Here is a 16,325-nt window from a genome sequence, read left to right on the forward strand (position 1 = left end):
TAAGGTCTTCCATGGTGACTCAGTGGTGAAGGACATGCCTGTCAATGCAGCAGACCGGGGTTCGGTCCCTGGATCGGGAAGATCCCCTGGAGAAGAGAATGGCTGCCCACTCCGGTATGCTTGCCTGGGAAGTCCCATGGACAGAGGAGCCTGGCGGGTTACCGTCCATGGGGGTCACAAAGAGTCGGACATGACTTAGTGACTAAGCAACAACAACAGGTGCTCAATAAATACTTCTTTTTTAAAAATTAAAAAAAAAAAAAAATTCATGGCTGCAATCACTATCTGCAGTGATTCTGGAGTCCAAAAAATAAAGTCTGACACTGTTTCCACTGTCTCCCCATCTATTTCCCATGAAGTGATGGGACCAGATGCCATGATCTTAGTTTTCTGAATGCTGAGCTTTAAGCCAACTTTTTCACTCTCCTCTTTCACTTTCATCAAGAGGCTTTTTAGTTCCTCTTCATTTTCTGCCATAAGGGTGGTGTCGTCTGCATGTCTGAGGTTATTGATATTTCTCCCGGCAATCTTGATTCCAGCTTGTGCTTCTTCCAGCCCAGCCTTTCTCATGATGTACTCTGCATAGAAGTTAAATAAGCAGAGTGATAATATACAGCCTTGACGTACTCCTTTGCCTATTTGGAACCAGTCTGCTGTTCCATGTCCAGTTCTGTTGCTTCCTAACCCGCATACAGGTTTCTCAAGAGGCAGGTCAGGTGGTCTGGTATTCCCATCTCTTTCAGAATTTTCCATAGTTTATTGTGATCCACATAGTCAAAGGCTTTGGCATAGTCAATAAAGCAGAAATAGATGTTTTTCTGGAACTCTCTTGCTTTTTCCCTGTTGCTTACACCTGTCCAATTCATCCACTTATGCAATCTGTCTAATCTCAGGAAACTTGTGAATTTTACAGCCCTTGCCTTAGACTCTCTCTGAGTCATATCCAGCCCTAAAACTTTATGACTTAAAGTTTAGGTACTCCACTATGATTTTTTTTTTCTACTCGGGTCTTGACCAGGTTAACAGAATAGAGGAATCTAACAGAGTAACATCAGAGCATGTAACTGATGTGAAACTATCTAGTAACAAGTATTCTGCACAACCTAGCTGGCTGGCTCCTGGAATCAACTGACTCGTGACAAATTCTTTAGCCGGCTAAGCAGGCATGTTCACATGTTCTTGTTCTCTTAAATCGACAAGGCAGGCATCCACACGAGATTAAGTTTTAATGCTTCCATTTGGAAGGATGGAAGCATTAAAAGATAAGGATGGAGGTGACTAGAATCAACAGCGACAAACAGATGAATGTGGGCATAAGAACAAGGACTGGTTACTAACATAGCGTCTCTCAATTTGTCAGCTTGTCTGACATTTCACCAAACTCTCAGGTAAGTTTTCAGGATGCATTAAAAGAAAATCATCCTGCAAAACAGGATATACGGCAGCTAACAATTTTTTGTTTTACCTTAACAATGAACCTTAATATGACCATGACCTAAAGCTCTTACATCACTGTCTTTTCACCTCTACTAACTTCTTTATTTCTACTTCTATTTTAAAAATATATAAATCTAAAGAGATTTCTCACTGAAATATTTCAAAACTCCCTTTATTTCTTTTGAAAGCACAATATCCTCAATTTTTATCCAGGAGTTAATAGTTCTTGCTTTCATTCTGTAACTGTTGGTAACGGCTGTCTTGACAAGGCTCTCTGCTTCAATGAACACAATATTTGGAATGATGAAAATGCTACAAGCATGAACCCTTCCTATACAATATTTAATAGTCCTGTTCACTTGACAACTGCAATGATTTCCGGAAGTTAAGCAAAGCAGAAATAATTAACACCTTCTGGATGTCCAGTGCTATACAAAGCACTATCAGAGCGGGCAGAATTAATCCAAGGCTGTGGCCACACAGGGCATATAATAGGTATGAAGACCAAACTCTTTTGACCTCAAAGAGTAATGCAGACTCGGTAACTACTCTGTGAACTCCTTTTGATCCAAGGGCTCCTCTCCGGGTGTTCACCTGGGGCTTTAATCTAATACCTTCACTTCTCTTCCTCCTTCCCTAGGCGACAGGGCCTTCTGGCCACCATCCTTTTGTTAGCACCCAGTCAGAGCACCACAAGGGAAGGGAAAAGACAGAAGGTGCAACTCCATCCAGTCTATTCTCAGCATAAAGAAGCTCAGTAGGGGAGATATTTGAAACTAATGACTGAAATAAGAGTTGGGATTTACCTTGGAGTTAAATAGAAAGTCAGAAAAGACCCTGAAGGTCACTAAGACAATCTCTTTTACAGTCAAGGCAAGTCCAGAGGAAATGACCATCTCAGTAGCCAGGATAGGGAAGTTTCAGCTCTGACTTAATTTGAAAAGCAGTGCAAGAACAACGAAGTCTTAGAACTTTTAAGCTCCACCCTCATATTTTTTTCTTTTACCAATATTGATAACTACACCCCCAAAGGATTGATATCCAGGTGACTGTCCTGACAGTGGCAGCAACAACCAAACCATCTGCTACCCTGAAATACAAAGACGATATTCCTGACCAACCACATGCAGAACATGCCACTCTGTGTTTTTTTATTTGTTTATTTGTTTTTTCCACAGAAGAGGTATTAAATTTTCACATCTATCAACACCCTGGGCTTCCCTGGTGGTTCAATGATAAAGAATCCCCCTGCCAATGCAGGAGCCACAGGTTTGATCAAGAAGTCAAGAAGATCCTCTGAAGAAGGAAATGGCAACCCACTCCAGTACTCTTGCCTAGGAAATCCCATGGCAGAGCAGTCTGGTGGACTATGGTCCATGGGGTCGCAAAAGAGTCAGACACAACTTAGTGACTAAGACAACATCAATACACTAGGTCTCTGTTTGGTCTCCTCTAAGAGAAGGTGGTGGGGAGGAAACCATGGATGGAGAACGGAGCATGGCTCATCAGACCCCACATTTCCATATAATACCTGTTCTCATGGCATTAAGAAACTGTCCAAACAGTCCACCAGGCAATGTGGTGGACTGGTGGTCCACCAGGCCAGCCCTGGGCTGGCCCAGAATTCACTCCTGAGCTTGTTGTAGCTGGCAGTTTGATTTCCCCTTAATCAGAGACAAAAAGAATTCCTCACTACACTGGTGCTATTTATCACCTAGGGGAAATGTCTTATGAAATGGCAGTCCAAAAGTATAAATTAAATTCCAGCTATTGAGAAACATCCACTTATATTATTAGTGTAATACAGACCATTTCTATGGCTATCTTAAAAATCAAATCCATTTCAGCTACTACATCTTTCATCTGAGTCTGCTAAGTGAACTCTCCTATAATAAACTAATGATGTGTAACTCCAGGACAATAAATAAGCAAAATTTCAAGCATTCCTCAGACCCTAGTTTTCAGCCTTCTAAGTACTAAGGAAATTAAGTACAACCTGCCCTACTATCAGCAAGAAGACAATGTTCTGTCATTTTGTTGTCTCAAAGAACGTTTGGCAGGTAGGCCTAACAACAGACCCATGAGGGAGAAGTTAGACAACAAAGACAGCTCACTGAGATTCAGCTGCATTAGCAGAGCCCTCAATTGCACAGCATTGTCAAAACAAGCAAATAAAACCTAACATACAGTAGTAGTACCTCTTAGGGCTCTTTCCAGAGCTTCCTGCTTTATTTTAACTCAGCATACAAGAGCAAGGATTTCATTAGACATTCCAAAGGGGCTGCTCAGTTTGGGGGAGGATAGGAGAAGCCTTGTCAGCTGATGTCTGAACAGGCTGCCCAAGTCTGACTCTCGACAAAGCCATGGCTCCAAGTGCGTAGGGCCAAAGGATCCAGGCAAAGAACTGAAGTACTATTACGCACATAGAGCCTCAATGAACTGATTTAATAGGGAAAAAATATAGCTCATGCATCTCTTCCTCTGACACTGCCAAAGTCCTAGCTTTTTAAAGGGAAATGGCACTTCCCTGAAGAACAAAATATGTGAATATTCAAATGCTTGTTAGGCCATGTCCACTGTGTATAAATGTCCCAGTATACCACCAGTAAAAGGCTATAATCACCAAGGGAATCTGTGGGAAAGTCCAGGGCTAGCACTTAACAGAGCTGACCCAGTTGTATGTTCTATAGAAACATGGGTATTTAAATAGTGAGAGGACATCTTTAGAGGACACTTCACTGTTCACAAAGCATTCTCATACATGTTATTTCATTGATTTCTCAAGTGAAGTGTGACACGACTCTACCAAACTGAGAAAACTGATTCTGGCAGGAGTTAAACGACTAGTTCAAGGCCATGCAACTAGTTAGTGTATCTAACTCAAGTCTGTAATGAGACAAGGGAGCTGAAGATGAAGGATAATTAAAACTGAAAACCAAGGCTCTAGAGGATCTTCCACATAGTACAAAAGAAAAAAAAAAAAAAAAAAGAGTAACCAGAGCAGAAATTAAATCCAGGGAGAGGGACTGCAGGAACAAAGATGACCAGTGAAGGAATGAACACTGAATAATAAGGATATAAGAGATCAGCTAGAAACCAAGGAGAGGGCACAGACAATGTATTATTAAAGAGTGTTTCTCAAAGGCCAGCTCCGCGGTCCCAGACTCGGAGATCTCCTTCCCACTGGCAGGGTCCAGGCTGAGGCAAGAAGTCCCCAGACTGAGCCCTGGACAGGAGAGTCTGGCTTGCCCCCCTGTGACTTGGCCTATTCCAGAATCATTCCATTAAAAGTGTTGAGGCTCACTTTAAGGGGGACATCAAGAAAATGAAGCACACTGAATGGTGAATTATCTAAAATCTATGAAGTAATAAAGAATGGCTCAAACAGCCCAGGAACATTTAGGCAAGAAACAGAGAAAACTGATGTATTCCATCCACCCAGAAGAATCACAGTGGAGGAGTTACAGACAACCTAACTGTGTCTTAACTGAAGAAGGAAATAATCATGTTTAAATGCAAGCCATCCACAGTGAAATGAGCCACAAAGGGTCCTCTGGACACTCTATCCCTGAAGACCTGAAGCAGAAATGGACTGGCAAAGTTTGTGAGCGTGAAGAAGCAGAGGCTGAGAGCCTGGGGGAGGGTCCTCGCAGCAAGAATCCATAATTCCAGCCCCTCTGTTTCCTCTCAACGAAAAACGAAGACAAAAATTACCTACCTACCTGAAGGTATTTAAGTATGGCCGTTATATAGACTATGACCAATATGTGAAGTCTAGAAAGCTAAGAAACAAAGCAATGTGGATTAATAAAGCAACTCTGATAGACTTCAATAAGAACGACAGTAAGTTCCTTGACAATGGTCCTGAGGTGAGAAACATGAAATCCTGAACAGGAAAAGCATTAGGTATATACAGGACTAGTGCGAAATGATAAAATTTAGGGAAATCAATAAATATCAATAAAAGTATTATTTAATATGTGTTTCAGATGATACAATAAGAAGGGTCCAGAACTTCAGGGCAGGACGCCAAATTCCAGTCCTGCCTCTTTCACAGACAACAGAAATCCCCTCCCTCTACAGCTTCAAGTTTCATGTCTAAAATTAGTGGGTTGGGCAAATGTATAAGGACCTATCCAATTACAAAATTATACAATTCCATTTCAATCAAATGGAAAATATTAACTTCACAATAGCAAGGTTAGTTTAGTATTAACACTTAGGCTACCCGTGAACTTTAAGCAGCTTTATACTTGCAGTTATTTTCTTCTATCTTTGGAAGCTTTATTTTACTTAGACTCGGTGCACCAGGCATGCCACGGGGACTACAAGTAACGCTCTGAACCAAAGTTTTCCTTTTCTCAGCCTTCAATCTTAGGGGTAAAGTGATTTGTTCCTAGAGATCGTTTACATTCTCAAAAGAATCATGGACTTGAGAAGCAAAGCATTCATCTAAAAGCCTCTATATTCATAGAACAATGAATTGTAACTACTACCATACCTAATTTTAGGAGTATCACTATCTTCCTAAAAATAAAACCAAACTATTTCCCACAAACACACACATATGCTTTCTAAAGGATTACCCTCTGGAAATTAAAAAAAAAGAATAAAGTCTTACTGATCATTTATGAACTGAAAGATTACGAGGAAAGATAAAGTCACATAACAATCTCAAGAACAAAGAAACACATCATTACTGAATACCCCCAGCACCTAGCACAGTGATGATCACACAGTAGTCGCTCAATAAATAATTGCTGAAGGCATCACTCAATCACTCTCCAACCGAGAAGTGAGAAAAATCACTATTAATCTTTCAGAAATGAAATTAAAGTGACACTAAAGATGAATCAATTGGGAGAATAGTCCCTTGATCACATCTTAAATTCTGCCAGAAACATTAAGAAACGCAAAAACACACTTGCAGATAAAACCCCCATGGCATTCTAAGAAATTAACACTGAATAAAATCTGGGTGATATCCTTTACCTTTTATTGAAACAAACAAAAACCATAAGATGTTTAAGAATTCTGACTAGGCCTTCACCAATAGAACAGAAAGCTCTATAAACAGTTGCATCATTAAGTATCAGAAAGAATACAGAGAAGTAGAATGTAGAAAAGCATGAATTTTAGACTCAAAGACCTGTGTTCAGATCCCAGTTCTATCAATCACTACCTAAGTGATCTCAGCAAATTATTTGACCTCTCTAAGCCTCTATTTCCACAGCTACAGAATAACATAATAGCGTCTAACAAGATGAATTCAGAAAACACAGTCCCTGGCAGTTACAAAGTGCTTAATAAACACACAACACAACTTAGTGACTGAACAGCCACAGTAATAAATTCACTTACCACATGACCAAACCATTGCAATTCTGGGCATTTACCACATAGAAACAAAAACCTATGTCCATACAAAATTCGTAAATAATTGTTTTAGGCAGTCTGGAATAGCCCCAAATAGAAAAGAACTAAAATGCCCTTCATATTTCAGTTCAGTTGCTCAGTCGTGTCCGACTCTTTGCAACCCCCATGGACTGCAGCACACCAGGCTTCCCTGTCCATCACTAATTCTCAGAGCTTGCTCAAACTCATGTCCATCGAGCCTGGCAATATCATCCAACCATCTCATCCTCTGTCATCCACTTCTCCTTCTGCCTTCATTCTTTCCCAGCACCAGGCTCTTGTCAAATGAGTCAGTTCTTCGCATCAGGTGGCCAAAGTATTGGAGTTTCAGCTTCAGCGTCAGTCCTTCCAATGAATGAATATTCAGGACTGATCTCCTTTAGGATTGACTGGTTGGATTTCCTTGCAATCTAAGGGACTCTCAAGAGTCTTCTCCAACACCACAGCTCAAAAGCATCAATTCTTCAGTGTTCAGCTTTCTTTATAGTCCAACTCTCACATCCATATATGACTCCTGGGAAAATCAGAGCTTTGACAAGACAGACCTTGGTCGGCAAAGTTATGTCTCTGCTTTTTAAGATGCTGTCTAGGTTGGTCATAGCTTTTCTTCCAAGAAGCAAGTGTCTTTTAATTTCATGGCTGCAGTCACCATCTGCAGTGACTCTGGAGCCCCCCAAAAATAATGTCTGTCACTGTTTCCATTGTTGCCCCATCTATTTGGCATGAAGTGATGGGACCGGATGCCATATCTTAGTTTTCTGAATGTTGAGTTTTAAATCAACTTTTTCACTCTCCTCTTTCACTTTCATCAAGAGGCTTTTTAGTTCTTCTTCCCTTTCTGCCATAAGGGTGGTATCATCTGCATAGCTGAGGTTGTTGATATTTCTCCCGGAAATCTTGATCCCAGCTTGTGCTTCATCCAGCCTGGCATTTCCCATGATGTACTGTGCATATAAGTTAAATAAACACGGTGACAATATACAGCCTTGATGTACTCTTTTCCCGATTTGGAACCAGTCTGTTGTTCCATGTCCAGTTCTAACTGTTGCTTCCTGACCTGCATACAGATTTCTCAGGAGGCAGGTCAGATGGTCTGGTATTCCCATCTCTTTAAGAATTTTCCACAGTTTGTGGTGATCCACACAGTCAAAGGCTTTGGCATAGTCAATAAAGCAGAAGCAGACGTTTTTCTAGAATTCTCTTGCTTTTTTGATGATCCAGCAGATGTTGGCAATTTGATCTCTGGTTCCTCTGCCTTTTCTAAATCCAACTTAAACATCTGGAAGTTCAGGGCTCATGCACTGTTGAAGCCTGGCTTGGAGAATTTTGAGCATTACTTTGCTAGCGTGTGAGATGAGTGCAATTGTGCAGTAGTTTGAGCATTCTTTGGCATTGCCTTTCTTTGGGACTGGAATAAAAACTGACCTTTTCCAGTCCTGTGGCCACTGCTGAATTTTCCAGATTTGATGGCATATTGAGTATGAGCATACTGGTTCTTCACAAGCAAATGACTATACAAACCAAGGTGCAACCATACAATGGAATACTACTTGGCAGTACAAAGGGGAGAACTATTGGGAATGGAGTTCAAGGGCATTATGCTGAATGAAAATTAAAACAATCTCAAAAGGTCATACCCTCTATTATTTCACTTTGATAACATAGATAACATCTTTGAAATAATCAAACTATGGAGATGAAAAGATTTGTAGTTGCCAGGAGATAAGGTAGGGGATGGGGGTCTTATTATGAAGGGGCACGACTAGGGATGCTGTGGTTAGAGTTCTACATCTTGCTTGGTTACACAAATCTACACAAATATAAAAGGACTATAAACACACACTGTACTGAGTGAAGGTTATCCTAGATCTCTTCTACACTGTGTTTGCAATTTCCTAATTGAAACATGACAAAAAATAAAGAAACAGATTCTAACAACTTGTCAAAGATCACAAAATACACAACCAACGGCTCTTGAATCCTGGCTATCTGGCTTTCGTATTTTTATATCTACCAAAAGCACTGACTTTTGATGCCTTCCCTCTCAAAATTACTTAATAAAGTCAATCCTGTTGAAAAGGAGGGTCGGGGGTGGGGGGGAAGGAGAGTCCACTTCAAATACAAACATAAAAGTTGAATAAAATAAGCTAACTCAATTTTGCAGACAATTGAACATCAGTCATACTGGATATATGCTTTATCTAATGCTCCTTCCCTAGAGAGTCTTAAAAAAAAAAGAAGGGAGGGGAGAATGGACTTGTATTCCACAGAATCCTTTGAAGTGGAAGAAAAATGTAACCCAATAAATACTGCTTCAGAGACGCACATGGAGCAGCGCCGATAATGACAGGGTTTAGCCGGGGCGCTGTCATTCACGTGGCCCTGGTTACAGGTGTTTCCCCAGGTACCCGGGGCTGTCACTGCCCGCGGGAGGGCGCGGGCACAGGCAGCGTGCGGCATCCCCCCCGCCCCACCCCCTTGTTTAGTTACAAGCCCTTAAAAGAGAACAAACATTTAATTCCCTTGTAAAACAGATGAATGCTTTATAATTTACTAGCAGCTGCTGGCAGCAACACGCTCTGCTCTCATATTCCTATTAAGCAAGCTGTGGCTGATTTATTAAAAGCTCCGATACATCAAAACAAATGACTGAGACATCATTATAGTACTATTTACAACCCCTTAATGGGGTTACGGGTAGGGGCAATGCAGTACAGACTGCAATTGGCTTCTTTTCTATCAGAAGGAACTGCTTCCTTGAACAGGAGCTACCACTTTCAGGTGAAAAGACCCAACCCTGTAAGGTAAGAAGGGGGCGGGAGCCCATGCCTGTGAGGGAATCAAGGCCAACTGTGGCTTACAGCAAACCACTGGGCCCAGGACAAGACTCCGGCAGTCCCTAAAGGCTTATAATAGGACGTGGTACAGATGGCTGCTCTCTCAATCTTGTGCCTCATTTTCTCTCTCTACAGAATCAGAAGCTTCCCCCAAATCCTTCCCCATTTCTAATCTCCAAAAGAAATCTAGTAGGAGGAGGCAGGTCCTTGGAGGAAACTGAGCAAAGAAATTGGGAAGAGGCTCACACGGTACTTGAGTGCGAAGAGGGCAGGAATAGAGCCGTTTTTCAGACACTAGAGACGAAGGGCTGGGTCAGGACTTAGCAACGTAAGACCCTCTAGATTTCCTTTCTCTGTCTTCATCCTCCACCTGTGGCTCCCTCCTTGCTCTTATGCTCAAGTGTCTTTTGCTCAGCTTTCTATCCTTGCCTCCCCTAGCAAAGCAGGATCTGAGCAAAGACCTGATTCTAGTCTTTTACTCCCTTCTATCTAAGTTACTTCACAGGTTTCCCCATCCCTAGTGGCACCAACCACTGAACAACAAGCCAAGGTGAAGAAGGGAAAAAACTGGGGCTCTAAAGTGTGACAGAAAGAGGAAGGTCAAGTACAGGTGCTTGAGGCACCAGACATGTACTGGTGCTGAGGCTCAAAGATGTGCCCTGCTTTAGCGGCAAAGTAGAGCCAAATAGGTGCTATGCTCTGAAGTCATCACGTTTACAATGAAATGCATGTTTCACCATGACCTGCAAGGAATGATGGAACCTGCTGGAACCCAACTTTACCACGTGGCTGTGTCAACTCCTCAAAGGCAAGACACTAGGTCTCAATCCCCTCTAGAACCCCAATACTCAGTCTGATACCTCAGAAACTGTCAATCAAGAATTAAAGAATGAATACACACACAAATGAATGAACAAATAACCCTTGATCTCTGGGTCTGGTACTGTGTGACATTTTCATCTCTACACAGTACATTCTAGTAAGTCAATCTGAATGATATTTCAAAGCAACCATATAAGAAGGGAGCGGGGATGGGGATAATTACGGGAAGAGCAAAAAACAAAATTGCCTTAAGTTTCATTGCAAAGTTAAAAGAACTTGAGCTTTCCACTCAGGCCTGCCTTGACCACCAGCTAACTATATAATGTTGCTCAGATTATTTAGCTTCATTCCATATTGGTCCCTCAACTGTAAAAGAAGAGTTAATAAAGTCTAAGTCAGAAAGCTGCTGTGGAGATTAAATGAAACAATACCTGTAAAGCACTTAGCACAGTACCTGGCACATAGTGAGAGCCCCAAAACATGCTGACATAGTAGTATTATCAATATCATGGATTCTGGGCTGACTACCAGGTACAAAATTAAGGGGAAAGAAATGGACAAAAGGAAGAAGGTGCAGAGAAAATCCAGTTCCCCAAGTCTTCACAAAGTCACCTTCGAAATTCTGTTTTCTAGAAGCTGCAGCTGACTACAAACCTAATAAAATTCACAGAGGAATGAGACTGCCAACAAGGCTGAAGTGATCATGGCTTCCATTAGGAGAGTTGCACGGTCCAGAATAATCATAGAGAGATTAGCAATGCTTTTCCCCCTGCATTCTCAGACCACACATGAGAGTGGCAAGCTTTGTGAGTAACAGCGTGCCTGTAAGCAAAACATCTGCAGAACATACTGACAAAAGTCACTGACCAAAAAAAAAAAAGTCCAAACAAACTTGAAAGAAAGCATAAAACTTAGTAGTGAGAAGGGAGGAAAGTGGTTATTTGTTCAAAGCAATCATTCTGTCATGAGGCAACAAACACTCGGAAGGGTGAAGTTGCGCACTGTGAACCTGTTACAAACAGGAACTGCATGTTATTTATTCTGATCTCAAGTGCCCACCCAGAACTGAACCGTCCACAGTTAGTGCCAGAACAGAACCACAACCAGGGCCCTGAACCCCGGCGGTTGTGTCCTCTGCACCAGCGGCTGTCTCTGATCGTCTTGGTAGAAAGTGGAGGAGGTGGCAGTACACAGGAGAACAAACGTGGGAGATCTGGGCCAACTCGGCCCACCGTCCAGGGTCAGCCTGGTCCATCCTGTGGTGCTGGTTCACCAGCACGGCTAGAGAACGGGACCCTGCCTTCATTCGTGAACCCTCCTTCCTGCTGTGACGTCTCTAGGAGAAGTTCAGTGTTAACCTTCCTCTTCCAGACTACTTCCGAACCATGTCGCTGTGGCCACTTACAAACCAAGGAAAACACGCAGGGGAAACAGGCAGGTATGTACCTGCCCTTCACTCCAGAACTCACACGAGAGTACCAGTGTGACAGACAACACCCACTTCCCTTTCTTCTTTGCTGATAACAGAGCTCTGAGTTTACAAGGGAGGCAGTGTGCCCAGGGACTGAAGCGTGAGTGCTCTAAAGCCAACAGTGGCTATCTGTCATTCTCCTCACAAGTGTTCTCCTTAGTAGTGGGAGCGGGAGACTGATAACGTGACTGAAGTCTGGTCAATGAGACGTATGGGCAAGTCTTTGTGCAGGCTTTTGAGGAAAATTTCCTCCCTGTTAAGAGAGGAACATGAACCCAAAAGATTCTTCGGCTCATGCATCCTTCATCCTTTATTTCCAATGTTGTGAAGACATTACTCTTGGAACCATGGCAGCCCTCGTAGAACCATGAGGCCACAAGCCTAAAGTGAAATCTAACACACTGAATGGTAAAGGGAAATGAAGCATAACCAGAGCCTGGACCTTTGAGTCTCTGAATCAACCCTGGGACCTCCTTAATTCTCTTTGTCAAGACACTTCGTTGCTTAAACATTTCCATTGTTTACAACTGAGAGCATCCACTTTTTTGCCTATTCTCACAATCCCAATATACCTACTTCACAGGATGGGCAAAACGAGATTCTAGAGACTTACATAATGTTACAGGACCGAATGAGGCCACATGCGCAGAGCATGGTGTTGGGAAGTATGCAACACAATTCAGGGTCAAGTGGAAGAGGAGTAGGGGAGCTAAGATTCCCACATGCTGGGGCTAAGATCTACCCACAAGACTAAAGCAATTCAAACATTCCAACATGCTCTAACAAACATCAGATCTGGAGGGCTACGGTCCCAGGGGTACAGCCTGTGTTCTTGAAAAACCCTGAGTATTTCACTTACTCAAATATTATGCTTCTGCTTTTTAAATATTTCCATTTAAATGTAGATTTTGACCTTCTCATCAATGAAATATTAATATGAGTATAAAATATATATTACTCATCATCTGAGACAGGGGCTCTTTCCATTGTCTGTCATGTTTCCTCTCCGCTGTCTTGGGATAACTTCTGAAAACCACGACAGTTGTATCGGTAGAGCTCATCTCTCCCAAATGCCTCAATGAATGACCGAAACTTAGAAGATCACATCCTTCTCAGATGCATTTTGGATTTGTTTGTGTGTGTGTGCACGCCTGTTTAATTTCTTTCATTCAGTTATCAGTAAGACTGGTTTCCTTATACCGATAGTCATTTAGGGCTGGGTGGGCAAAATGAAAACTTTCTCGAGCAATCCAATGCAAAGAAAAGGCTAATTTAATTTGAAATATCTCCTTTCCTAAATAAGTAGTTATATTAAGATGAACTGCGGTTTCTATTTCTTTCTAATAGCTGCAGTCCATTAAGTAGAATGGAAGGTTTTCTTTTAATCACAAATTGTTCTACCCATTCAGTTTTATCATCATCATTATTCAATCAACCAAATGATGACTAGCAAAACAAGTAGAGCAACAGAGATTAGCCAATATGTGAATTTTCCCCTATTTATTTCTTCATACTTAATAACTAACCACTCTAATATGATATAGAGATACAATTTTAATAAACCACTAGCAAAGCAAAATTCTCTCTAGCATTGACTGATGGGAATAAAAAGGAAGATTGATGGAAGTATAAAAGGAAGATTGTGCTCAAGTGTTGAAAGACGTAGGTTGAGTCTTATACTTTTCTTGGTTGTGGGCCTACTTGCAAATTATTTCAATTCTCTGAATCTGTCTCCTCTTCTATAAAATGGACACACATGTTCACTCTGCAGTTCTGCAATACTGATTATCATTTAAAGTAAGCCTCAGAAGGTTCCTTCACTGATAAAGGGAGACATCTTAGAACTAGCCTCTGTGGAAATCCAAAATATTAACATTCCACCTGTTACTTAAAAACTAGGTCAGCCAACAAACACCACAGTCTGTATCATCATTCACCTTCATTCTTTTATTCATCTCCATGACACTTCATTCAACAAATATTTACTGCACACCTACTAGGCACCACATCAAGCACTTAGCGTTGGACAAGCAGACATGTTTCCTGCCCTCATGGGCTTTATGGTTTCTCCAACAGACTCCTCAATTTTTATCTCTCGTACACACCTGTTAAGAACTCTGTCCTAGGAACAAGCCCCAGAGCAGTATCTCCCCAAATTCTCACTACTCTCCATTGCAGTAAGAATATCCTCCACTGAGTCCTGAGATCAAGGAAGCCCACTTCTTTTGTTTTGGTTGTTCAGTCATTAAGTTGTGTTCAACTCTTTGCAACCCCACAGACTGCAGCACGCCAGACTCCTCTGTCCTCCTCTATCGCCCAAAGTTTGCTCAAATTCACGTCCATTGAGTTGGTGATGCTATATGACCATCTCATCCTATGCCACCCCCTTCTTTTGCCTTCAATCTTTCCCAGCATCAGGATCTTTTACAATGAGTCGGTTCTTATCTTTTGTTTGACCCTCAAAGACAGCAGAGGGCCAGTCATTTCCTGCCATTTATCTATTTTCAGTGATGCACTTTTGAGATAAAACACCAGAATTCAGTCCATTGGACCACAAGGCCAAACACTTAACTTTAGGTTCGACGACTACAACTGTGGTCTCAGTGAAGACATAGCAAACACACACAAACAGGTAAAATAAGAGCTCAAGTTCAGCCATTTCCGACCCCACGGACTGCAGCCCGCCAGGCTCCTCTGTCCATGGGGTTCTCCAGGCAAGAACACTGGAGTGGGTTGCCATTTTCCTCTTCCAGGGGATCTTCCCAACCCAGGGACCGAACCTATGTCTCTTGCATCTCCTACATTGGCAGGTAGATTCTTTACTACTAGCACCACCTGTAAGTTCACAATAAGGGCTACTCATTGGTATTACCAATGGTTTAGAGTTGCAGGGTTTAACCAAACTAAACTACTTTTGAAACTCTCCTTTTGAAATTTCCAACAGCATCAAAAGACCATAAAAGGGGGCAAAAAACATCTCACCACCTCTTCAAAGACTTCCATGATCAAAAATGAATTACCCATTTAAATAACTCACTTTATAACATCAGAATAAGCTATAGAAAACTTTGGATGTTTAGAAAAACTATAACTCAATCTGAGGTTCTGAAGGAAATTCTTAAAAGAGGATGCTTCAAACAACAACAGGTTCAATGGATGCACAGTGTTCTAAGGTATTTCTGAAGGCAACCAAACTAATTGAGACATGGTTCATCTGATTGCATGCTGGTTATAAAGCCAAACTCGCTCATACCAGCACTTCATTCACTTCTATACAAGCATGTCTTTAAATCCATTGAATTTCTCTTGAAATAAAAGCATAATATTGAGACAATACCAGATTTCTAGATAGATGTTCTTAAATATCACCTAGGTTTCTAGACGAGAAGAGCAGACTCATTAGAAAAGACTGATGCTGGCAAAGATTGAAGGCAGGAAGAGAAGGGAACGACAGGAGATGAGATGGTTAAATAACATCACTGACTCAATAGACATGAGTTTGAGCAAGCTCCAGGAGATGGTGAAGGACAGGGAAGCCTGGCATGCTGTAGTCCATGGGGTTGCAAAGAGTCGGACATGACTGAGCGACTGAACAACAACAGGTTTTTAGATAATAAACGCTAGATAAGGCACTCTTGAACAGGAAGGCATAGATGAGCTATAAATCTTGGAAATGACGTGTAAAATTTTTAGGGAATCCATAGCTTTCATGAGTCTAGTTATTCCAAAAGCTTCTGTCTCACTGTTCTCTATGCTGAATCAGTAATATTAAACTAAGGTATTTAACTCCTATGGTCACCAACATCATCACAGAAACTAGCATTTATTGAGTGTTTAGTTTGTATGAGGCACTGACACAGTACACACTAGAGCAATGTGTTTTCATATGCCAAATACATCACTGAATAACCTCAACAACACTTCATGGTATTATTATTACAGTAAACTTATACATATGAACCCTGAAAACTGTAAGAAATTTACTCGAGGCCATACCATTTTCAAGTGACACAGTCAGTTATCTGAATAAGGGCAGTCCCTCTTTGTTGTCTGAGAAAATTTTCAAATGTACCAACAATATGAAATGAACACACATATGCCTACTATTTCAATTCAAAGTTGCTAGTATTCTGTCAAATTTTCTTAATCTACATAGTCACTTTAATTTCTCATGGAACCACATGAAAGCAATTTATAGATGTAACAATTTCATACTGAAAAATTAAGCAGCTGCTAAGAATAAAGGTAGTCTTCTAACACAACCAAAATACCATTATCACACCTAAGACACAGACACTAAACTCTTAATATGATCTGATATCAGCCCATATTCAAATTTCAAC

The 16,325-nt window shown here is 41.3% G+C and overlaps 1 protein-coding gene across 5 annotated transcripts in view; it reads right to left on the reverse strand.

The window, feature by feature from the left end:
• Positions 1-16,325, reverse strand: part of AUTS2 (activator of transcription and developmental regulator AUTS2) — a 1,192,920-nt gene that overhangs the window by 945,279 nt on the left and 231,316 nt on the right. The gene's annotated exons all lie outside the window — the stretch shown is intronic.

This window comes from Cervus elaphus, chromosome 10 (genome assembly GCF_910594005.1).
Source record: "Cervus elaphus chromosome 10, mCerEla1.1, whole genome shotgun sequence".
Lineage (NCBI taxonomy): Eukaryota > Metazoa > Chordata > Mammalia > Artiodactyla > Cervidae > Cervus > Cervus elaphus.